The sequence below is a fragment of the Pleurodeles waltl genome, chromosome 2_2 (genome assembly GCF_031143425.1).
Source record: "Pleurodeles waltl isolate 20211129_DDA chromosome 2_2, aPleWal1.hap1.20221129, whole genome shotgun sequence".
NCBI classification, from domain to species: domain Eukaryota; kingdom Metazoa; phylum Chordata; class Amphibia; order Caudata; family Salamandridae; genus Pleurodeles; species Pleurodeles waltl.
The window spans coordinates 361,251,880-361,276,808 of record NC_090439.1 but is presented as its reverse complement, the minus strand read 5'-3'; positions in this window follow the sequence as shown (position 1 = coordinate 361,276,808).

The following is a 24,929-nucleotide window of genomic DNA, read 5'->3' as shown; positions in this document are numbered from 1 at the left end:
ATTCCTTGACCAAGATTTAACTATTCTACCAGGCACCCTTACTTTCGTTTGTTCTGGGCCAACACTGTCTTTTCCGCCACCCCCCAGAATGCTGTGGGGTCTTAAAGTATGTCTGTCAACAAACCCTGTAAGGATTTGTTAATTCCCTGCTTCTAGTAAAGTACTCTTTTATAATGTTGGAAACCTAAACCAACCCCTGCACCTGGGCCTTTAACAAATGATGCTGTCTGCAGACTTTAACCACTGCAACCCTCTGCTTCAATTCCTCTCCTGTATCCCAGCCCTCATCCTCCTTTTGGCCTGGACGTTCTACCTTGTGCTGGCTCTGCCACTGATTCCCTTGGCGTGACTCCGGCCCAGCAGCTTTCATCACGCAGCGAGCAGTTTCCAGAGCGCGCCAGCCGCCACAGCCCAGCACGGAAAACCCGCAGACACCATCCACCACCCGTACTGTCACTGTGCCCAGTGGTAAGTACGCAGGGTGACCCCTGTACCACTGCACCGCTCACATGGTAATATGAGCAGTGGAACAGATTTCATCCGTGGTGAGGTTTCTCCTTGGGCGAGATCTCCGACCGGCCGCTAGCAAGCCATCATGTTCCCCCACTTTCCCAGATTGTGAGCCTGCCTATTTGTTGTTAACAATATAATTTTTTAAGGTTAGTGATATTATTTTTAAGAATCTTGTTGTTTTTTTATATAGTTTTCAATATTACAGTTATAAAAAAACTTACAGTATTGTACCAGGTTCTCAGGGTAAAAGGAGGAAAGGGTGGAAAGTTAATTAAGCAGAAATAAATTATTAATTAATACTTCTTTGATATTAATTGTGCAAATTATGTGATGCTGATTTTAGTTATCTTTTAGGTGCATGGTACTAGGTTTGTAAGGATACAGGGTGGCAAGTTAACTATCTAATAATGAATTAACAATTGTGGATTATTTTATTAATAATTATTTAATTGAATAATAATTATGTAACGTATGTTATAAATATATATTTTACATGTTTTATATGTGGGTTACTGGGATAATAGAGGTATAGGGTGGGAAGTTAATAGATAATTAACAACTATTTATTAATTGTTAGTACATTATTTGATTATTGATTGTGAAAGTTGTGCTATACAAATTTTTTAGTTTTATTTTAGGCATGGGCTGCTAGGTTTTTGGGCTGGGGAGTAAATTAAGTAATAATCAAATAACAACTATTTTTAATTGATAATTATTTAATTGCTTATAAATTAATAACATTGTTTTTTTAAAGTTTGCTAATATGTATGCATATTTTGTTAAACATTTTTAAAATAATATTCTTACTAAAATAATAGTGTTATTCAAATATGTAATGTGTTTGAAGTGAAGTGCTTTCCCTACTGTTGCTTGGCATGTATTGCGAATAGTAAATCTAACCCTTCCAAAATCCAACACTTTTCCTACTATTATTCTCTCTAAATTGAGGTTATTTGTGGAGACATATAAAGTGTTTTATTGAAGAACATGAGAACTACCAGGGCAGTGTTCACCCCACCCTCTCCTCTGTGATGCACCAAAACCCTCACAGACTTATCACTTTTGTCATTTTTAGAGGGCCTGGCAGCTGCTTTTTTAATACAATGCTAGTTTACAGTCCCTGGTATTATGCAAAAGAAATGTTTTTACTGAGCCAAGTGGTACTTCAGTGCAAGTGAAGCCTGTGTCATGGAGGTGGGGCACACATGCTAACCCCAGCATCACTATGCAACCACTTACACCAGCCACATCATCATAGTTTTCAATATTTATTTTATTTATTACATTTTTTTGTCCTCTGATGATTCATCACGTTAGCAAAGGCAATTAGCTTTTTCCTAATTCTGCACAACATCAGCCCAAAAGTGTTTGCAAAGCCAATAGTTCAGCTACGCAAGACCTATTAGCTTTTAAAATGCCTTGTAATATTGGATAGTACTGTAGGATTTATAACGTCACTTTTCTGCTGTTCATGGTGTGTTGTATTTATTCCCTTAGGATGCAGTGAGGTGCAGATTAAGGGCTCAATTCACAAAGGTAAACTTAGACCTGACTCTAAACTTAGACATTAAGGGGTATATTTAAGAAAAGTGGCGCTGCTCACACTGCAGCCCCACTTTTATTGTGCCCTCCAATGCCACCATGTGTGCACTGTATTTGTAATACACCCCACCATGGCGGTAGTTAGGGTACTAGCATCAGAATATTTGAAGCTAGTCTGGAACTTTGCAGGATTAGTGTCAAAGATTTTGACGCTAATCTTGCAAAACTCATTGAGGCCCATTGTAAGCAATGGTGTGCCTTCTTTTAACCCCTGCTCTGAGCAGGTATTAAAAGTGCCTAAAAAAATGATGCAAAGAAATCTCTTAGATTTTGTTGCACCATTTTTTCAGCCCCCTTAATGGGGGAACGCTCTCTTTGCATACATTATGCCTGGTGCAGGGATAATGTAGCACAAAGGATTACAAAGTGCTACAATGCATGCTTTGCACCATTTTGTAAATATGGCAAAGGGATTTTGGCCTCGTTGGGCCACGTCAGCGTAAAAAAATATGACACTAATGTGGCACAAGGAGGTGCTAGGGGATCTTAAATATTCCCCTAAATCTAAGGTTGGAACTGAAGTCTTAGGGCCATAAGTTTACTTTGGTGGACTGGGACCTTAGGCATTGTGTCTAAACTTAGGGCCTGATTCACAAAGGTAAACTTAGACCAAAAGTCTCTGTTTAGACCAAAAGTGTACGTTTAGGCCTAAATACTAACTTTACTCATAGTAAAGCTAGACTTTCGGTCTAAGTTTCCACTTTTGGTATAAGTTTAGAGTAAACGTCTAAACTTATACCAAACGTCTAACTTTGCTCATAGTAAAGTTAGACTTTTGGTATAAGTTTAGACTTTTAGGCCCTCATTACAACCCTGGTGGTAAATCCCGCTTTCCGCCGTGCTGAAGACTGCCAACACACCACTGCGGTGGCGGAATTCAGCTACAGGTATTACGACCCACATCACGGAATCCACCACAATACAGACATCCACACAAGTCCACCACACCAAAGGTCAGTGATAAACTGGCGATACCAAAACCTACACTGCCACACCAACAAGAATACGCCCACACTATCACGACCCACGAACCAACACGGCGGTCTTCCAACCACTGCAATTCATTGGCGGTACACACCACTGCGCTCAAAATACACACACATTTGCAAAACGCAACCACATTGGACAATTCAAAATACACACACCTGATACACATACACACACCACACCCGCACACCCGCACACCCACAACACTATAAAACACACACCCACATTACCCACAAACCCTTACAACAAATATATTTGGAAGAAGCCCAGAGAGAGAGATTATCAAACACAACACCAGCATCCACAGACACATAACACCATCACTCCCATCACTCATACAACATCCACGCACCTCAAACAACACACACCAACACATCCCCCCACACATCCCAACAGACAGCACCTCACACCACACCCACACTACATTTTGGCATCTCAAATACACCCTAGGTTTTCTGAGGAGGAGCTCAGGGTCATGGTGGATGAAATCATCCGGGTAGAGCCACAGCTTTTTGGATCACCGGTGCAGCGCACCTCCATTGCAAGGAAGATGGAGCTATGGTGGAGAATCGTCGACAGGGTCAACGCAGTGGGACAGCATCCAAGAACACAGGATAATATCAGGAAGAGGTGGAATGACCTAGGGGGGACGTGCGTTCCGTGGTATCAAGACACCAGATTGCTGTACAGAGGACTGGCGGTGGACCTCCACCTCCTCTCCCACAACTAACAACATGGAAGGAGCAAGTCTTGGCAATACTGCATCCTGAGGGCCTCACAGGAGTAGCAGGAGGACTGGACTCTGGTAAGTCATATCTTTACTACGATATCCCCCACCCCACCTGCATGCCATCACCTACCCCCACCCTTACCATCACTCCCATTTCTCCATCATCTCACATATGTCCCACTATCACAACCCACACATCCCAATACCAAGTCCCTGCATGCACCACCTATGCATGGACCACCATCCCCAAAGCATGTCCAGTACAGATACCCACACAGACCCCAAACCAACTATCACAAAAGGGCAAACACAATTATGCAAGCACAGGAGTAGAGGGTACCTCACCCAATGCACAAGATGGCACAAACAGATACTAAAACTATGCATTTACTCCCCAACAGGACCCCTACCCAACGTCACCGGACAGGAGGTGCCAGACATATCCAGTCCCCCCACAGAAGAGGACTACAGTGATGACAGCAGCTCTGTACGCCTGGATCAAGATGACCAGCCCGGCCCATCAGGGACCTCTGGACAGTCGGTTCCCCTGTCACTGTCACAAGCCACCACAGAGCCTCCCCCTCAGGAAATACCACCACAGCATCCACCCAGGGGGCCATCCACAGTCCCCATGACACATCAATCAGCAGTGTGTCCACCACTACAGGGACCCCAGCCAAACCCACCAACCGAAGAAAATCAGGGACCTTGGGTCAGTGGCAGTGGGCACACGGTTCAGAGGACAGAGGCACAGGATAACAGGGAACCTGGGAGGACTGCTGTGCGACAGGGGGAGGACAGGCCCAGGGAACCGACACTCCACAAGGCACTCTCCAACATCATGGGAGCATACCCCCATTCCCAGGAGACCATGGGCAAGGTGCTGGCCAAGTTTCAGGAGACCCAGCGGCTGCAGGAGGAACACTACCTTGGGATCAGGGAGGACTTGAAGTCCATTAACACCACCCTGGTCACCATTGCAGGGGTGCTGGCAGTCCTTGTCAACACCATGAGGAACACAGTGGGACACAAATGGGCCCCTGACACTAGCCTGGACGATGAACAACCCTCTACCTCTGCTGGCGCTAGTGGACAGGAGGCACCGCCACTGGACCAACAGGCCACCAGCACCCCACCCCCTGCAGAAGGAGACCCACCCCGCAAACGGTACCTGAGATCCAGGAACAAGACAGAGATTATTGCCAAGACCCCCACCAGGAAATAAGACCCTCCTGAATGTCACCCTTCTGTCCCACTTTGTCACCCTGTCCACCTTAAACTGCCATTGCTCCCATTCCTATGCCCCATTAGACAATGCACCTGTGAGACCAAGAGACTGGACTCTGCCATAGACATTCCTCCACCATCACCCCAGCCCATTGCACACCCCTCCACTTATTAGCACAGAAATATATGCCCTTGAATCATAAAACGATCTTGAGTCAGTCTCTGCTTTCACAAATGTGTAATTACAACATCTCTGAAATATAGCAATGTCAATGTACTTGTTCACATACCAATGTTACACAGCTGTAGGCCAGCATTAAACATAGCAGAGGGCACAGATTGGGACCCAGATCTGTGAAATGGAAAGCCAAAGTGACAAGTCAGGGTCCATACACAGAGGTAAAAAGGCAGTTTTATGCTAGGTCCTACAATAGTGTGAGATGTGGAAAGTTCCATCCTCTCACCTGTGTCTCACTGGAAGTATTGCATGATGATGTTGTTTTGGTTGTCTAAACCTTCTTCTTCTGCCTCCTCTTTCTACCTGTCCACAGGCTCCACAGCTGCCACAAGACCACCATCAGGCCTCCTGCAGAAAAGGCACCTGGCGTCGCAAAGCCAGGTTGTGTAACATACAGCAGGCCACGATGATCTGGCACACCTTCTTCGGTGAGTAGTATAGGGATCCACCTGTCAGATGGAGGCACCGGAATCTAGCCTTCAGGAGGCCAAAGGTGTGCTCTATTATCCTCCTAGTTTGCCCATGTGCCTCATTGTAGCGTTCCTCTGCCCTTGTCCTGGGATTCCTCACTGGGGTCAGTAGCCATGACAGGTTGGGGTAACCTGAGTCACCTGCAAATATCTAGGGACAACTGTTAGACATACTCCAAATATTAGTGAATCTCCCATACCCAGACACCAAATGAAACTGTTTGAGGACTTTAGGCTCACCTATTAGCTACACACAGTGCCTCTGGAGTTGCCACATCACATAAGGGATGCTGCTATTCCTCAAAATGTAAGCGTCATGCACTGAGCCAGGATACTTAGCATTCACATGGGAGATGTACTGGTCTGCCAAACACACCATCTGCACATTCATAGAATGGTAGCTTTTGCGGTTTCTGCACACCTGTTCATTCCTGCGGGGGGAGGAACAAATGCCACATAGGTACCATCAATGGCACCAATGCGGTTGGGGATATGTCCCAGGGCATAAAAGTCACCTTTCACTGTAGGCAAATCCTCAACCTGAGGGAAAACCATGTAGCTGTGCATGTGTTTCAGCAGTGCAGATAACACTCTGGACAACACGTTAGAGAACATTGGCTGGGACATCCCTGATGTCATGGCTACTGTTGTTTGAAAAGACTCACTGGCCAGGAAATGGAGTACTGACAGGACCTGCACTAGAGGGGGTATTCCTGTGGGATGGCAGATAGATGACATCAGGTCAGGCTCCAACCGGGCACACTGTTCCTGGATTGTTGCACGATCAAGTCTGTAAGTGATAATTATGTGTCTGTTTTCCATTGTCGACAGGTCCACCAGGGGTCAATACATCGGAGGATGCTGTCATCTCATCATCTGCCCCAGCGGATGTGCCCTATGGAGGAGAACGGCGAGCAGAGGGTCATACAACACATAGGTTTCATAAGGCTGTTTAGCACAAACATTACGGGGCATATTTATACTCCGTTTGCGCCAAATTTGCGTCATTTTTTTCGACGCAAATTCGGCGCAAAACTAACGCCATATTTATACTTTGGCGTTAGACGCGTCTAGCGCCAAAGTATGAGGAAAGAGCGTCATTTTTTTGCGTGAACGCCTTCCTTGCGTTAATGAGATTCAAGGTAGGCGTTCCCGTCCCAAAAAATGACTGCGACACAAATGCGTCGTATTTATACTCCCGGGCAAAAATCACGCCCGGGAGTGGGCGGGGCAAAAAACCCTGCATTTGCGCCTCTTTTTAACGCCTGGGTCAGGGCAGGCGTTAAGGGACCTGTGGGCTCAAAATGAGCCCACAGCTGCCCTCCCATGCCCCCAGGGACCCCCCCCTGCCACCCTTGCCCACCCCAGGAGGACACCCAAGGATGGAGGGACCCATCCCAGGGACATTCAGGTAAGTTCAGGTAAGTATAATATTTTTTTTTTTATTATTTTTTTGGGCATAGGGGGGCCTGATTTGTGCCCCCCTACATGCCACAATGCCCAATGACCATGCCCAGGGGACTCATGTAAATGGCGTCTGGGCGTCGTTAAAAATGGCGCAAATCGGGTGGAGGCGATTTTTTTGCGTCAACCTGACTTGCACCATTTTAAGACGCCCTAACGCCATTTTTCCCTACGCTGGCGCTGCCTGGTGTACGTGTTTTTTTTCCACGCACACCAGGCAGCGCCGGTCTGCTAGCGCCGGCTAACGCCATTCAATAAATACGCGCCCGCATGGCGCTTCAGAATGGCGTTAGCCGGCGCTAAACTTTTTGACGCTAAACTGCGTTAGCGCAGTTTAGCGTCAAAAAGTATAAATACGTGCCTACATTTTCTCTATGTGCCTTTGTCTGTCTGTATTCCTGCCCTAAATAGGTGTGACGCAGTTATTTAGCCTGCCATGTGGCCCCCTGAAATGGCGGCTACCTGACCTGTAAGTTGGGACAAGGGGAAATGAGGTAACTGCGCTGGCGTTGTACACCGTCGCGGTAGGCAGTCGTAGACTGTGGCACAATTCAGCATTGGTTATTATTAGGCCCTATGGGTTCCAGGAGCCAATGACGATGTACGCTGGTGGTGACGGTATGCACCGCTGTGGACGTGACCACCATTTTCTATCAGTTCCCTCACTTGATACTTGACCTTCAACAGGAGAGGACCTACACTGCAAGTGCTGCTGTGACCTGTGTCTGGAAGCGACAATGACTACAGTGTCTGGGGAAAGGGCCCCTGCCTTCACTGCAGAGGAGTTGGAGAAACTGGTGGATGGGGTCCTCTCTCAGTACACCCAACTGTACGGTCCTACAGACAAACAGGTGGGTAAACTGTGTGCATGGTGGATGGCACATGATTGTATGGAATGTCGTGGATGGAAGAGACGGGGGGACAGGCCAGCATGTGAGGATGGTGTGTGGATGTATTTCTGGGCCAGGGTGGGAGGTTTGTGGCCAATGTGTGAGAAGAACTGTACGGGAAAGTAACATCCATTTTTACTTCAATTTTCCTCTAGGTCAGCACCCATCAGAAGAAGGGGATTTGGCGTGCCATCGCCAAGGAAGTGTGGACCCTGGTGGTCTCCCATAGACAGAGCACCCGCTGCCGGATATGCTGGGAGGACCTGCGCTGCTGGACCAAGAAGACGGTGGAGGCCCAGCTGGGGATGGCCTCCCAACGCGGAAGGGGTGCCTGTCGCACCATGACCCCCCTGATGTACTGGATCCTGGCAGTGGCATATCCGGAGTTGGATGGGCACTTGAGGGCATCACAGCAGCCACAAGGGGGCCAGTACACTCTCATTCAGATAACTCTGAGCGCATTATGAGGTGTCTGGGTGGGGAGGTGGGCTTTGGGTTCCCCTAGGCCAGGGCAGAGGCGCAAAGGTAGCTCCATTGATCTGCAGCCTTAGTCCCTGTCCAACCCCAAGGGTGATATCTCCATCTAGTCAGGCTCCTATGGCTTCCAGCTGTGCATAATATGGTTCTTGACAGAGTCCCCTATGGGCATGTGCTTTTCCCCTGCCCTGTTAGTGCATGACTTAGTGCATAGGGCTGCTCCCTGTGTGTTGTGTCTGACAAGGGTAGTGGTGTTGCAGGCATTGACCATGTGTCTCTTCTGTCTTTCCCCACCCTTTTTGGCTTGTCACCCTGTCCTTGCGTGCATTAGCATCATCTGGCGTAGGAGCAGTGGCACCGGAGCAGGAGGCAGCTGCATCCCACATGGCCCTGGAGGGTGAAGTAACATAGTCCGAAGGCACCAGTGGGAGGGAGGCGAGAGGAGCTCCACGACGGGGACAGGAGCACACACGAGCCACAGCGACTCCTCCTCTGATGGGAGTTTCCTTGTGGTGGGGGGCACCTCTCTGCCCACCGCATCAACAGGTGGAGCTGCCACCCCCCCTACCAGCACGCCCTCCCAGCTGCCCCTTATTGATTTTCCTGTGCCCGCTAACCCAGGAGGGTGCGCATCTCCTTCGCCCCAGGCACCTCAGCCCCTGCCCCAGTCAACCCTGCTGCCCTCAGTAAAGAGGCTATTGACCTCCTGAGATCCCTCACTGTTGGGCAAGCAACCATTTTGAATGCCATCAAGAGTGTTGAGAGGCATTTTCAGCAAACAAATGCATACCTGGAGGGTATTCATTCTGGTGTGGCGGCCCAACAAAGAGCATTTCAGGCTCTGGCCTCAGCATTGATGGCAGCCATTGTCCCTGTGTTCAGCCTCCCCCCTCCAAATTCCTCTACCCAGACCCAATCCCCTCTACCTCAGCCTATCCCAAGCACATCATCAGACCAGCATGCACACTCATCAACACACAAGAGTGGACATTGCAAACATAAGCACCACACATCCCACAGGCACTCACACAAGCACCATCCCCATGCAGACACACCAACATCTACTGACTCCACTTTGTCCCCCTCTTCCACGCCCTGCTCCTCCCTCCCTGTCTCGTCTCCACTCACACCTGCATGAACTATATATTCATCCACTACCTGTATCACCAGCACGCCCATCACCACACTCCGCTTACGTGCACTCACCACCCCCACTACCATTTACACATCCCTTGTGTCCTCTCCCAGTGTGTCTGTGAGCCCTCCTCCCAAACTTCACAAACACAGGCACACACCCACCCAACAGCCATCCACCTCACAACAGCCTCTAGCCCATGCACCTTCACCTAAATTCAGCAGACGTACACCTCCTACAACCACTACCTTTTCCTCCACTCCCAAACCCCCTCCATCTTCCCGTCCCAGTGTGTCTAAGAAACTCTTCCTTGCAAACTTTGACATCTTCCCTACACCTCTCCCCCACCGTCCTTCCCCTAGGGCCAGGCTGTCCAGGTCCCAGCCCAGCACCTCAGCCACCAAATCCTCCAGCACAGTGGTCTCAGCAAGTCCGGTCATGTCGTGGGCGGCACCCATCAGGGCTGCCAGTATGCCACCCAGCGAGGCCAAGGAGCAGGCCATTCCGCCACCTGCCAAGGTGAAGAAGGTGCCCAAATGCCAGAGGGAGAAGGCGCACTTACCAGCAAGCAAGGGCTCCTCCAAGCCAAAAGGGGACAATGGCAAGGCACCAGCAGTGACATCAAAGGTGGGGAAGGGACACAAGCCGAAGAGCAGGTCAGAACAGGGCACGGAGGCTCCAGCTGAGGGACGAGAGTCACCACTTCTGTCAACAACAACATAAACCACTACGGCAGCACCGCCACTAGCACCGCCACCTGCACGTTGCTGCCTCACCAACAGTACCCAGCATCATCCCCAGTGGGCAGCCGTCCGAGGCTGCCGGAGACATCCTGCTGTGTCCCTCAACAGGTGCAGACACATGCACCACCGTCAGCACCTCTGCCACAGACACCGCCACAACCACCACCACCAGCCCGCGACGTGCTCAGACAGTGCCACCACAGCTGACATGGCAATCATCCCCAGTGGGCAGCCAACCGATGCTGCAGGAGCTGTCCTGGACCCTGCTCAGCGTACATGAGGCATTACTCCCAGCACTGTTTGTACCAGCAGGTGGCAGGCGAAGTCGCAGCAGTGTGGAGTGTATCTTTGCCTCCATGGAGTATCATGCAACGTGTTCCCAGGCAATCTCGTGGCACACACCTAGGTGAGGGAATGGGACCTACCACACTGCATGTGAAGCACTCTGGGCACAAAGCCCCCTCCAGAACCAGTAGATATTCACATCACTACCTCAGTCCTTGGCAGGATGAAGCACTCTGGGCACAAGGCGTCCTCCAGAACCAGTGGAGTTTCACATCCACTACCTCAGTCCTTGGCAGGATGAAGAACTCTGGGCACAAATTCCCCTTCAGAACCAGTAGAGACTGTTATCCACTTGTGAAACTGTAGCTTAGCACTCCCCAGGATAAAGCAGTGGGCAAACCACCCACTTGAGAGACTTGTGAGACTGTGACTTTGCACTCCCCAGGATAAAGCAGTGGGCAAACCACCCACTTGAGACACTTGAGAGACTGTGGCTTTGCACTCCCTAGGATAAAGCAGTGGGCAAACCCCCCACTTGAGAGACGTGTGAGACTGTGGCTTTACACTCCCCAGAATAAAGCAGTGGGCAAACCACCCACTTGAGAGACTTGTGAGACTGTGGCTTTGCACTCCCCAGGATAAAGCAGTGGGCAAACCACCCACTTGAGAGACTTGTGAGACTGTGGCTTTGCACTCCCCAGGATAAAGCAGTGGGCAAACCACCCACTTGAGAGACTTGTGAGACTGTGGCTTTGAACTTTCCAGGATAAGGCAGTAGGCAAACCACCCACAAACCACCCACTTGAGAGACTTGGAGACTGTGGCTTTACACTTCCCAGGATAAAGCAGTGGGCATGGAGCCTCCTCGTGGAGCAATGGCGTCATCCGTTCATCTGGCTGAGGTGCCTGTTTATTTTCGATCTGATGCCCCTGCAGTGTTCTCTCCGTTTCGAGTCAGGTATCTTGTGTGGGCTTCGCCCATGCATATTGGGACACTGATCCACGGACAATCATTTCATTTATATCCGGACTTGTGTAGTTGGTGAAGATATTTGTATATACTGATATTTGAATTTGGCCTATCTGATACTTAATTGATTACACTTGTTACAATAATTTCCTTTTGTCCTTGCGTTCTACCAGGGGTGACGGGGTGTATATGTAATGTTGCTGCATGTATTTGTGTGTATGGTTTTGCGTGTTGCATGTGTGTGTGTGTCACTCTCTTGTCCCTCCACCCTCCCCTGTGTGATAGGTGCAGTACTCACCGTGGTCATTGCCGGCGTCTTTGCTGCTCCTGATACAAGAGGAGGTAGACCAGCATGGGCAGGACCTGTAACTCGGGCTCCATGGTCCTGGTTGTTCGTAAAGTGTCGAAAGGTGAGTGGTTTCCGTTCCAAGTCCTGTTCCGCCGTGCTTTTGATGGCGTTGGTACCACCCCGGAAAAGGTGGTGGATAGGCGTGTTGTAATACAGTGGGTGGAACATTATGTTCCGCCTGTCTGTTGGTGGTTACCGCCACGGTGTTTGTTTCTACTGCCGTGGCGGTCAGAGTGTTAAAGTGGCTGTCTATGTTGGCGGTTTCCCCCATGGTCGTGATTCAATTGTTTTTTTTTTCCGACGGCCTGTTGTGTGTATTACTGCTGCTTTAACACCGACCGCCAGGGTTGTAATGAGGGCCTTAGTCTAAACTTAGGCTTTTGCTCTAAACTTAGACCAAAAGTCTAACTTTGCTACGAGTAAAGTTAAACTTTTGGTATAAGTTTCGACTTTTGGTCTCAGTTTACCATTATGAATTGGGCTGGTAGACTTCAAGTCTAAACTTAGACTTCAGATCTAAACTTAGGCCCATATTTATACTTTTTAGCACCACATTTGCACTGCTTTTTGATGCAAAAGCGGTGCAAACTTACAAAATACAATGGTATTTTGTACGTTTGCCCCGCTTTTGCGTCAAAAAAGTACACAAATGCGGCGCTAAAAAAGTATAAATATGGGCCTCAGTCCTCAGGTCTGAGTTTACCTTTGTGTATTGAGCCCTATGACTTTTGAATAGAATTTCTGGTTGGCTTTTACATGTTTAGGTTGGTTTCATTGTTTCCACAGGATGAATTAGCTGTTCTCTAGACAGAAAAGGCTAATATTGCTTTAGCCCTCTGACCAAAGGTGAGAGCAACACTAATGGGGTTGAGGGAGGGATGAGAGTGATCAGGGACCAGCCCCTGGAGATCGGTAGGAAAGTGAATTTATGGAGACATATACAAAAAGTGTATTACTTGACAAAATGAGAACTACCAAATCAGTGTAATGCTGCTGTCCTAGCAGAAACAATGGAAGGAAAATAAGTCTTATTTCACCACATTGTTTCTGCTCCTCTGAAATGTCACTCATTGCTAAAGCCAAATATCCCCAGACTACTGAACATAATATGTGTGTGCCATATTCTGAAGCTCCTGCAATGGAAATTTGATTATTACTTATCTTATTTTATTATTATATAAACATTTATTTGCAAACAAGTTATCTTAACCCCTACGCTGCCAGACCTTTTCCCCCTCAGGGGCCAAGCCTTTTTTTGGCTGTTTGCGGCAATTCGCGCTTAGGCCCTCATAACTTTTGTCCACATGAGCTACCTAGGCCAAATTTACATCCTTTTTTTCCAACATCGTAGGGATTCTAGAGGTACCCAGACTTTGTGGGTTCCCCTGCAGGAGACCAAAAAATTAGGCAAAATACAGAGACAATTTTTTTTTTTTTTTAAATGGGCAAAAAGTGGTGCAGAAAAAGGCTTGTGTTTTTTTCCCTGAAAATGGCATCAACAAAGGGTTTGCGGTGCTACAATTACCATTCTTCCCAGCTTTCAGGAACAAGCACACTTGAATAAGAAAACCACATTTTTCAACACAATTTTGCCATTTTACTGGGACATACCCCATTTTTACTATTTTCTGTGCTTTCAGCCTCCTTCCAGTTAGTGACAGGAATAGGTGTGAAACCAATACTGGATCAAAGAAAGCTAAACATTTGTGAAAAGTAGACACAATTGTAAATTCAGCAAGGGATCATTTGTGTAGTTACTACAGGGGTTTCCTATAGAAAATAACAGTTGAAATAAAAAAATATTGAAATTCAGGTGAAAAAAACAGAAATTTTTCTCCACATTTTACTCTGTAATTTTTTCCTGCAATGTCAGAGTTTTTAAAGCAATATACTGTTACGTCTACTAGACTCTTCTGGTTGCAGGGATATATAGGGCTTGTAGTTTCATCAAGAACCCTGGGTATCCAGAGCCAAGAAATGAGCTGCACCTTGCAATGGGTTTTCATTCTATACTGGGTATACAGCAATTAATTTGCAGATATATAAAGAGTGAAAAAATAAAGAATACCTTTGTACTTCCAAAATGGGCACAAGATAAGGGGTTGAGAAGCAGTGGTTATTTGCACATATCTGAATTCTGTGGTGCCCATACTAGCATGTGAATTACAGGGCATTTCTCAAATAGATGTCTTTTTTACACACTGCCTTACATTTGGAAGGAAAAAATGTAGAGAAAGACAAGGGGCAATAACACTTGTTTTGCTATTCTGTGTTTCCCCTAGTCTCCAGATAAAAATGGTACCTCACTTGCGTGGGTAGCCCTAATGCTTGCGACAGGAAACGCAACATGGACACATCACATTTTTACATTGAAATCTGACGTGTTTTTTGCAAGGTGCCTAACTGTAGATTTCGGCATCTAGCTCAACCAGCACCTAAGGAAACCTACCTATCCTGGGCATTTTTAAAAACTAGACACCTAGGGGAATCCAAGATGGAGTGACTTATGGGGCTTTCACCAAGTTCTGTTACCCAGAATCCTTTGCAAACCTCAAAATTTGGCCCAAAAACCACTTTTTCCTCCTATTTCGGTGACAGAAAGTTCTGGAATCTGAGAGGAGCCACAAATTTCCTTCCACCCAGCGTTCCCCGAGTCTACCAATAAAAATGGTACCTCACTTGTGTGGGTAGGCCTATCATCCACAACAGGAAATGTCCCAAAACACAATGTTGACACATCACATTTTCCCAAAAAAAACAAAGCTGCTTTTTGCAAAGTGCCTAGCTGTGGATTTTGGCCTCTAGCTCAGCCGGCACCTAGGGAAACCTACCAAACCTGCACATTTTTGAAAACTGGACACCTAGGGGAATCCAAGGTACAGTGTCTTGTGGGGCTCTCACCAGGTTCTGTTACCCAGAATCCTTTGCAATCCTCAAAATGTGGCCCCAAAACACTTTTTCCTCTCATTTCGGTGACAGAAAGTTCTGGAATCTGAGAGGAACCACAAATTTCCTTCCACCCAGCGTACCCCCAAGTCTCTCAATAAAAATGGTACCTCACTTGTGTGGGTAGGCCTAGCACCCATGACAGAAGATGCCCCAAAACACAACGTGGCACATCACATTTTTCCAAAGAAAACAGAGCTGTTTTTTGCAAAGTTCCTAGCTGTGGATTTTGGCCTCTAGCTGAGCCAGCACCTGTGAAAGCCTCCCAAACCTGCACATTTTTGAAAACTAGACGCCTAAGGGAATCCAAGATGGAGTGACTTGTGGGGATCTCACCAGGTTCTGTTTCCCAGAATCCTTTGCAAACCTCAAAATTTGGCAGAAAAAACACATTTTCCTCACATTTCGGTGACAGAAAGTTCTGGTATCTGAGACGAGCGCAAATTTCCTTCCACCGAGCGTTCCCCAAAGTTTCCCGATATAAATGGTACCTCACTTGTGTGGGTAGGCCATGCGCCCGCGACAGGAAATGCCCCAAAACACTATCTGGACACATCAAAATTATCAAATACAAAACTACCTGTTTTTGCAGAGGGGGCACCTGCGTTTTTGGTCCTGGGCTCAATGGCCATCTAAGGAAACATACCAAACCCAAACATTTCTGAAAACTAGACACCTGAGGGAGTCAAGGGAGGTGTGACTTGCGTGGATCCCCCAATGTTTTCTTACTCAGAATCCTCAGCAAACCTCAAATTTAGTTAAAAAAATCACATTTTATGGGATCACTACACCGGGACAAAGTTCCTACCACCCAACGTTCCACTCAGTCTACCGGTAAAAATGATACCTCACTTGTGTAAGTGGGCCAAGTGCCTGCGACCATGAAGATCCAAAAACATGTCAAAATTGAGGGGGGAACCAAAGTGGGTCCAAAAGGGCAGTTTGAAAAAAAATATTTTTAGACTGACAAGTGCAGCAGAATTTTTATTGAAACAGATGAGACAATGTTGGGTGGTAGAAATTTTGTGGATTCCTGCAGATTCCCAAAGGTTCCATCACAAAAATGTGGGAATAAATTGTGATTTCCAGCAAAGTTGGATGTGTGCAGGTCATTGTGGTTAGGAAAAGGTACAGGGTGCATGTGAAGCACACCACCCTGGAATCAACCAGATGTTTAGCTTTCAAATGTGTCTAGTTCTTGTGGATTTTTCTATATGGCAGCATCCCAAAGTCCAAAAAGTGCACCCCTCACAATTCCAAGTGGGACGATTTGGAGAGTTAGCCAAGCTCTCATGGCCCAAATGTAAAACCAAAACCCAAAATAATCAAATGTCCCCTTGCTTGCCGTGGGATAACATGTTTTAGTGTGCAGGAGGAGAGCTGAAAGACTGTTACCCCCTTCAGTTGGGGTGGGGGCATAACCAGGCTCATACTGGTTGGTAGCCACCACCCCACTATTTTTTGTTTTTTAAAAATCCCTGGCATCTAGTAGACTTCTGCTCCCCCGGGGTGTGGATCAGGGGTAATTGCCAAATCTGCCCACTGGTGGGCAGAACAACTTTGGCTCCATTTATTTGGAGTGGGGGTATGGACATATCCCCACCCTCTTATTTTGAAAAAAAATAATCTTCCCTGATCTCTGGTGGGCTTTCTGCCCCCCCTTTGGGGCAGGTGGGCCTTCCAAAAATAGGCCAATCTGCCCTCAAGGGGGCAGATATGGCCAACCGTAATGTGCCCCCATGGGGAGCGACCCTTGCCCAAGGGGCTGCCCCCACAAACAAAACACACACATACACACATGCAATTCCCTGGTGTCTAGTGGTTTCTGCCCCACTTTGGAGCAGATTGGCCTAACAAAAATAGACCAATCCACCCACAAGTGGGGCAGAAAGCCCGCCAAAGACCAGGGAAGATTTATTTTTCAAATAAATAAAAGAATGAACAAAAAAAATGTATCCCTGGTGTCTAGGGTTTTCTGTCCCCCTGCCCGGGAGCAGAAATAATTTGGCCCCCCGGGGAGCAACCCTTGCCTAAGGGGTCACTCCCCACACAAAAAATAAATAAATAAATGTAACCCTGGTGTCTAGGGGTTTTCTAGCCCCAGCGGACATATTGGCCTAATTATATTAAGCCGATCTGCTCCCAGTGTCGAAGTAAGCCTCAGCAAGGCCTACTAGTGAAAGGGGTTCGCCCTTTTTAGCACAAAGTATTCAGACCATAGAGGAAGAAGTTGGCACAGAAACTGAAATTAAAGACAACGTTTATTAAACCTCATGAGGTGGTACTACAGTTCAAACAGCACCCTTCGGTAATGTCTGAAGTAGCACACGGAACTAAGAGAGCATGGTCCTTTTATACCACGCAGGGGCTAAAAGAAGGTGGTACAATTATAGAACCAAGACTTACATACTTATAAGGTCATATGGAAATGCACAGTCAACAAGTAGGAGGGGCTAACAGTTTTCAAGGACTAGTTGTCACATTACTGTCTGTTACTGATTACTAACAGCTGCAGATCTTACTGGGCATGTGCAAAAGTGGGAGATGCTAAATATAACTTGTCACTAGACAGATTTTCAAGAGTAGTTAACAGAAAGGTAGGACAGAGCACATGGCAGAGAAAATGGCTGCCATGAATACAAAATGGATTCCACGAAATGTTCACAATAGTTGCTAAATACAAGATGTCTTCTGCTAATGCTTAACCCCTTCTGTGCCGCGGACGTAGTGGTTACGTCCCGCGGCACAGTGCTGCTGTGCCGAGGACGTAACCACTACGTCCTCGGCACACAGCCCAGAGGGAGCGCTCTCGCTCCCTCTGTGTGCTTCCCTCCCACCCCCCAAAGTCGGGGATGGAAGGGGAAGCCCTTCCCCTTCCACCCCCGACCCCCCCACCCCCCCATAATGACGTCAGCGCGCGATCGCGCGCTGACTTCATTATGGGATCCTCGCCGCACAGGAAGCCATTTGCTTCCTGTGCGGCGACGAGAGAAGAGGTAAGAATCTCTTCCCGGTGGGTGGGGGGTTGGGGCTAAAGAGGCACCGGGGAAAAGGAAAGGCTTTTCCTTTTCCCCGGTGTCTCTTTGAGCATTCCTGCTGCCTGATCGCATTGCGATCGGGCAGCAGGAATGCCCACTAGACACCAGGGATTTTTTTTTTTTTTTTACTTACCTGTTTCTGGCACGCGGGGAGTGGCCCCTTGGGCAAGGGTCGCTCCCCTTTGGGGGGCAATTAGTTACGGCCATTTCTGCCCCCCTTGGGGGCAGATCTGGCTACTTTTTAGCCAGATCTGCCCCCAAGGGGGGCAGAAAACACTAGATCACCAGGGATGTATATTGTTATGTGCATTTATGTGTGGAGGGGTGCCCCCTTGGGCAAGGGGCGCCCCCCCCAAGGGGGCAGAGAACTGTTGGGCTTTTCTGCCCCCCTTGGGGGCAGAACGGCCTATTTTTTTTAGGTCCATCTGCCCCCAAGGGGGGCAGAAGCCACTTAGGCACCAGGGATTGTGTGTGTAGTGGATGGGGGGCGCCCCCTTGGGCAAGGGTCGCTCCCCTTTGGGGGGGCATTTATTTTAGGGCCATTTCTGCCCCCCTTGAGGGCAGATTGGCTACTTTTTAGCCAGATCTGCCCCCAAGGGTGGCAGAAAACACTAGATCACCAGGTTTTTTATTTTTATGTGTATTTATGTGGGGGGGGTGCCCCCTTGGGCAAGGGGCACCCCCTCCAAGGGGGAAGAGAACTGTTGGCCTTTCCTGCCCCCCTTGGGGGCAAATCGGCCTATTTTTTTTAGGTCCATCTGCCCCCAAGGGGGGCAGAAGCCACTTAGGCACCAGGGATTGTGTGTGTAGTGGATGGGGGGGCGCCCCCTTGGGCAAGGGTCGCTCCCCTTTGGGGGGCATGTCTTTTAGGGCCATTTCTGCCCCCCTTGAGGGCAGATCAGCCTATTATTTTTAGGCTGATCTGCCCCAAGGGGGCAGAAACCACTAGAACGCTAGGGATTTTTTTTATTTGTTTATTTTTGTGGGGGGGCGTCCCCTTGGTCACGGGGCGCCCCCCCAAGGTGGGCATTGACCTGTTGGCCATTTCTACACCCCCTGGGGGCAGATGGGCCTATTTTTTTAGACCCACCTGCCCCCAAGAGGGGCAGAAGCCATGTAGACACCAGGGATAGTGTGTGTGTTAGTGGATGGGGGGGGGCCTTGGGCAAGGGTCGCCCCCCCACTTTGGGGGCACATGTACCCAGGCCATTTCTGCACCCCTTGGAGACAGATCAGCCTATTATTTTTAGGCTGGTCTGCCCCCAAGGGGGGCAGAAACCACTAGAACGCCAGGGATTATTTTTTATTTGTTTATTTTTGTGGGGGGCGACCCCTTGGTCACGGGGCGCCCCCCCAAGGGGGCCATTGACCTGTTGGCCATTTCTACACCCCCTGGGGGCAGATGGGCCTATTTTGTTAGACCCACCTGCCCCCAAGGGGGGCAGAAGCCATGTAGACACCAGGGATAGTGTGTGTGTGTGTGTGTTAGTGGATGGGGGGGCCTTGGGCAAGGGTCGCCCCCCCACTTTGGGGGCACATGTACCCAGGCCATTTCTGCACCCCTTGGAGACAGATCAGCCTATTATTTTTAGGCTGGTCTGCCCCCAAGGGGGGCAGAAACCACTAGAACGCCAGGGATTTTGTTTTATGTGTTTATTTTTGTGGGGGGGCGTCCCCTTGGTCACGGGGCGCCCCCCCCCAAGGGGGGCATTGACCTGTTGCCCATTTCTACACCCCCTGGGGGCAGATGGGCCTATTTTGTTAGGCCCACCTGCCCCCAAGGTGGGTAGAAGCCACTTAGGCACCAGGGATAGTGTTGTGTGTGTGTTTTTTTTTTTTTTTTAGGGCTGTCCCCTTTGGCAAGGGTCGCTCTCCATGGGGACACACTACTAAAGGTATTTTCTGGCTTCCTTGGGGTAGACAGGCCTATTTTATTAGTAGGCCCATCTGCCCCTATGGCAGAATCCACTTAGGCACCAATTTCTAAATGTTTGATGGTGGGGTGTTTGTCAACTGAAGAAGTCTTTGCATTTGTGATAAAAAATGTTTTCCTCCTTTTTGTTCTAGTTCAAAGCTTTTGCTTTATTTGCTGTGGCTCCTTGCGGTTTTGGCGGTGGTTGACCTGCAGTTTGCACAGTTGCATGTTTTAGGTAAGTAAAAACAATTTTCTCCAAAGGAGTATTGTTGCCATGCATGAATGACATGTTTGTAGGGGGTGTACTAAATGCAGGATTGTGTGTGAAATTGTCCTTAGGTTTGTGCACAATGATATTTGTTTTGTCTTATTTCTAATTTGCCTTTCTTTCTTTATTTTTAGTGGGATATCATTGGTGATTGCTGTGTAGTAGCTGGTGAATCAAGCTTTTTCAGGCAAGTGAGCAGTATAGTTTTTGAGTTTATAACTCTTACTAACAAAGCTACACTTTGTTACTTGTCTTACACAGTGCTGGTTGTTGGTGGTGAATTTGTCCAGTTAATTTTAGCAGGAGAGATCATGGCTAGCCGCAGGATGACCGCTCAGCAGGTGGTTGGTATGCTTTTTGAGTCACAGTCTGATCATGACTATGAGACGGACTCTGCATCTGAGGCAGAGGAGGAAGTCAGAGATTCTGGCAGTGATGTTTCTCTTGGAGGGGAATCTTCTGATGATGAAGGCACACTCAGTGCAGATGAAGGGCCTGTTTTAGAGGAGGACATTGATGTGCCAATAGTGCAGCAACCTGGGGCTGAAAGGTTTCCCGGTATAAGACCTGATGTCTGGGTTGCCCCAAACATGGAGCAGCCAGAGTTGCCTGCCTTTACTGGTCTCCCGGGGTGTAACGCCAATACAGAGAACTTTATGCCTATCAATTTCTTTGAGTTATTCATGGATGATGTGTTTTTGGAAGAGATTGTTGAGCAGACTAATTTGTATGCGGAGCAGCATTTGAGGGACAACGCTGCTAGACTTAGGCCACACTCTAGAGCTGCCCAGTGGATTCCCACAAATTTGGAGGAGTTAAAATAGTTTTTGGGTTTGACTTTTTTGATGGGGTTGATAAGGAAGCCGTCACTGGCTTCTTATTGGTCTACTAGTCCCTTGATGGCAACAGCTATATTTCCAGCGACCATGAGTCGTAATCGGTATTTGCTTCTTCTTAGGATGCTGCATTTTGTTGACAATGCTTTAGCCTCGCCACGAGATCACCCAGATTCTGACCGTCTTTTTAAGATTAGGCCTGTCCTTGATCATTTTGTAGATCGGTTTTCGGAGGTCTATGTTCCAGGCAAAGAGTTAGGGGGCATATTTATACTCTATTTGCACCGAATTAGTGTCATTATTTTTTACTCTAATTCGGTGCAAAACTAACTCCATATTTATACTTTGCTGCTAGACCCCTCTAGCACCAAATTTATGGAGTTAAAGTCATTTTTTGAAAGTGGAGACCTACTTTGCCTTAATGAGATGCAAGGTAGGCGTTCCCGTGCAAAAAATGACTCTATGGCCTTAACGCCATATTTAGGGGCATATTTATACTCTGCGGCATATTTATACTCTGTTTGCACTGAATTAGTGTCATTTTTTTTTACTCTAATTCGGTGCAAAACTAACTCCATATTTATAACTTGGTGCTAGACCCATCTAGCACCAAGGCCCTGATTTAAACTTTTTTTGCACTGCATTAACGTCATTTTATGACACAAAAGTGGCGCAAACTTACAAAATATTGGCCCTTATTTATACTTTTTGCTGCAAAACTGTACTAACTCAGTTTTGCACCAAAAAGTTTAGCACCGGCTTGCACCATTTCTGTGCACCAGCCGGGCACCATATTTATGGAATGGTGCAAGCCGGTGCAAAGGGTAGGCTAGAGTTTTAAAAAATTACTTTAGTCGGGTGGGGCTGGCAGTATGGAAGAAGAGGGTTTAGCACCAAACAATGGCTTTAGGCAGGTTAGAGTAAAAAAAAATGACTCTAACCAGATTAGCGTCATTTTATGGTGCTAAACCTACCATGCCACATGAGTCCTGCCTTAGAAAAGGCAGGAGTCATGCCCACCACCCCAGTGGCCAGCACAGAGGACAGGGTTCCCCTGGGCATGGCCATTGCACCCGGTGCCATGTATGGGGGCCCATTTCAGGGCCCCCTATGGCACTTTCAAAAATAAAATGCACTTACCTTTACTTACCTGGGATGGGGTCCCCCATCCTCGCAGTCCCTCTAGTGTGGGTGGGGGTGCCCCTAGGGCCTAGGGAGGGCACCTCTGAAAAGAAGGTGCCCACCATGGAAATAGGGCCACAGGTCCCCTAAGACCTGCCCTGACCCAGGTCTTAAAAAATGGGGCAAAGCAAGCTTTGCCCCATTTTTTGACCCCTCCTCCCTCCCTTGCACCATTTTTACATGGGAGTATAAATATGGTGATCGGTTTTCAGAGGTCTATGTTCCAGGCAAAGAGATAAGTGTGGACGAGTCTTTGGTCCTCTTCAAGGGTCGTTTGGTTTTTAGGCAGTACATTCCTAGCAAAAGGGCACGATATGGAATTAAATTGTATATGCTGTCTGAAAGTAGGACAGGATATGTGTATAGTTTCCGTGTGTACACTGGTAGGGATTCCAATATTGACCCCCCTGGTTGTCCTCCCACTTTTGGAGTTACTGAGAAAATTGTGTGGGATCTTGGTAGACGACTGTTCAACAAAGGTCACCATTTGTATGTAGATAACTTCTACACTGGTGTGCAATTGTTCAAGGAATTGTTTAGAGTGGACACAGTTGCTTGTGGCACAATCCGTTCTAACCGGAAAGGCTATGCAAGGGAGCTTGTCTGTAAAAAACTTGAGAGAGGACAGTGCTCTGCCTTGCGGAACGAGGAGCTGCTAGCTTTGAAATTTTCAGACAAGAGGGATGTCTACATGCTAAGTACCATCCATGATGAGAGTACTTCCCCTGTGACTGTTTGGGGCCAGGTTGCTGAAGTGCGCAAACCTGTGTGCATTTTAGATTATAATAAGCACATGGGAGGTGTAGATAGAGTTGACCAGAGGTTGGAACCTTATACTGCTATTCGTAAGTCTTACGTTTGGTATAAGAAGTTAGCACTTCACCTCTTCCACTTAGCAACCTTCAATGCTTTTATTGTGTTTAGGGATAGGTCTCCAGAGTCAAAGGTGACATTTGTGAAATTTCAGGAGTCAGTGATAGAGAGCCTTATTGTGGTGGAACAGGCCAGAGTTCCTAGAGGAGCAGTGGTGGAGGATGTGGCTAGATTGAAAGATCGCCACTTTGCTGAGCACATTCCTCCCACACCCAAAAAAGACTTTCCAGCTAAGAAATGTAGAGTGTGTTTTCGAAGAGGTATCCGGAGGGAGACTCGAATGTACTGCCCAGATTGGCCTTCAAAGCCTGGGCTGTGTGTCGGTGCTTGTTTTAAGAATTACCACACCCAGAAGAATTTCTGGGAACAACCATGAGTGTAAACTCATGTCTGTTTTGTATTTTCATGTGTTTAGTTTCATGGTTAGCATTTCTGTCATGTTCTTAGTTAGAGCTTTTGTGTTTGTAGTTTTGTAATTCTTTCTACTTAGTTAGGGGTTCCTCTGTTAAAAAAAAAAAAAAAAAATGATGCCATTGTGGGTGGAGTCGGGCTTGGCTGAGAGTGTACATATTGACTTGCTGTTGGCTACTGCAACACACTGCCAGCCAAACACCAGTCCACACACTCCCATCAGCTGGTGTGATTGTTGTATCAGGCATGTGGGCGTATGTAAGTGATGGGCCCTTGAGTGGCGCTGTCTGTCGATGTGAGTGTTGTAATGTGCTGGGCCCGTGGCTGGCGGTGTGAATGGCCTTGTGTGTGTCATGTATGAAAGTTGTGTGAATGGACTGTAAAGCGGTTGGTGCCTTGTCGCGGCTTTACAGCTCACGAGCTGTGAGTCATTGGTTCAGTTTTTTGCCTTTCAGTTACTAACAGTGCATTTCATTTTTGTGAAAGCTCTTGTTAGTAAAATTTGATCCACTGAACCATCACTCACCCTCGTGCCAAATCCAACCAGTATGTGTGGTAAAAATGACAAAACCTGCTCCGCTGTAATCAGGCGTCGCAGCACACCTGTGACACGCTAGGTGCCTCAGGTGGGACCCCAATGATGAAGCATGCCACCAACTTGGTTGGTGGGTGAGGGGTCTTTTTCACATAACCTAACTGTGTTTCTTTTCAAAATTTTAGTGTTTGGCACATCACGGACGTATGTGGGCACATCAAAACGATATATTACAAAACTACCTGTGTTTGGGGGGGAGATAGCACCTATGTTTTTGGTCCTGTGTGCGGCCTTCATCTAGGGAAACCTACCAAACCCAGACATTTTATAAAACTAGACACCCCAAGGAGTCCAGGGAGGTGTGGCTTGCGTGGATCCCCCAACATTTTCTTACCCAGACTCCTCTGTAAACCTCAAAATGTGCTTAAAAAAGCATATTTTCCTTACTTTTCTTCGTAGGATCACCACTCCAGCACAAAATTCCTACTCCCCAGTGTTCCCCTCAGCCTCCCAAGTAAAATTACACCTCACTTATGTGGGTCCCCAAAGCAGAGTCAGTCTAAAGATGTATAAAAGAATATGTCCTTATAAACTTGCTGTGCTATCCCCTCTATCTCTACAAGTTTTGGGCCTTATTCTGTGCAGGCACCTGGCCCACCCACACAAGTGAGGTATCATTTTTATCGGGAGACTTGGGGGAACGCTGGGTGGAAGGAAATTTGTGGCTCCACTCAGATTCCAGAACTTTCTGTCACCGAAATGTGTGGAAAATGTGTTTTTTTAGACAGAATTTGAGGTTTGCAAAGGATTCTGGGTAACAGAACCTGGTCCGAGCCACACAAGTC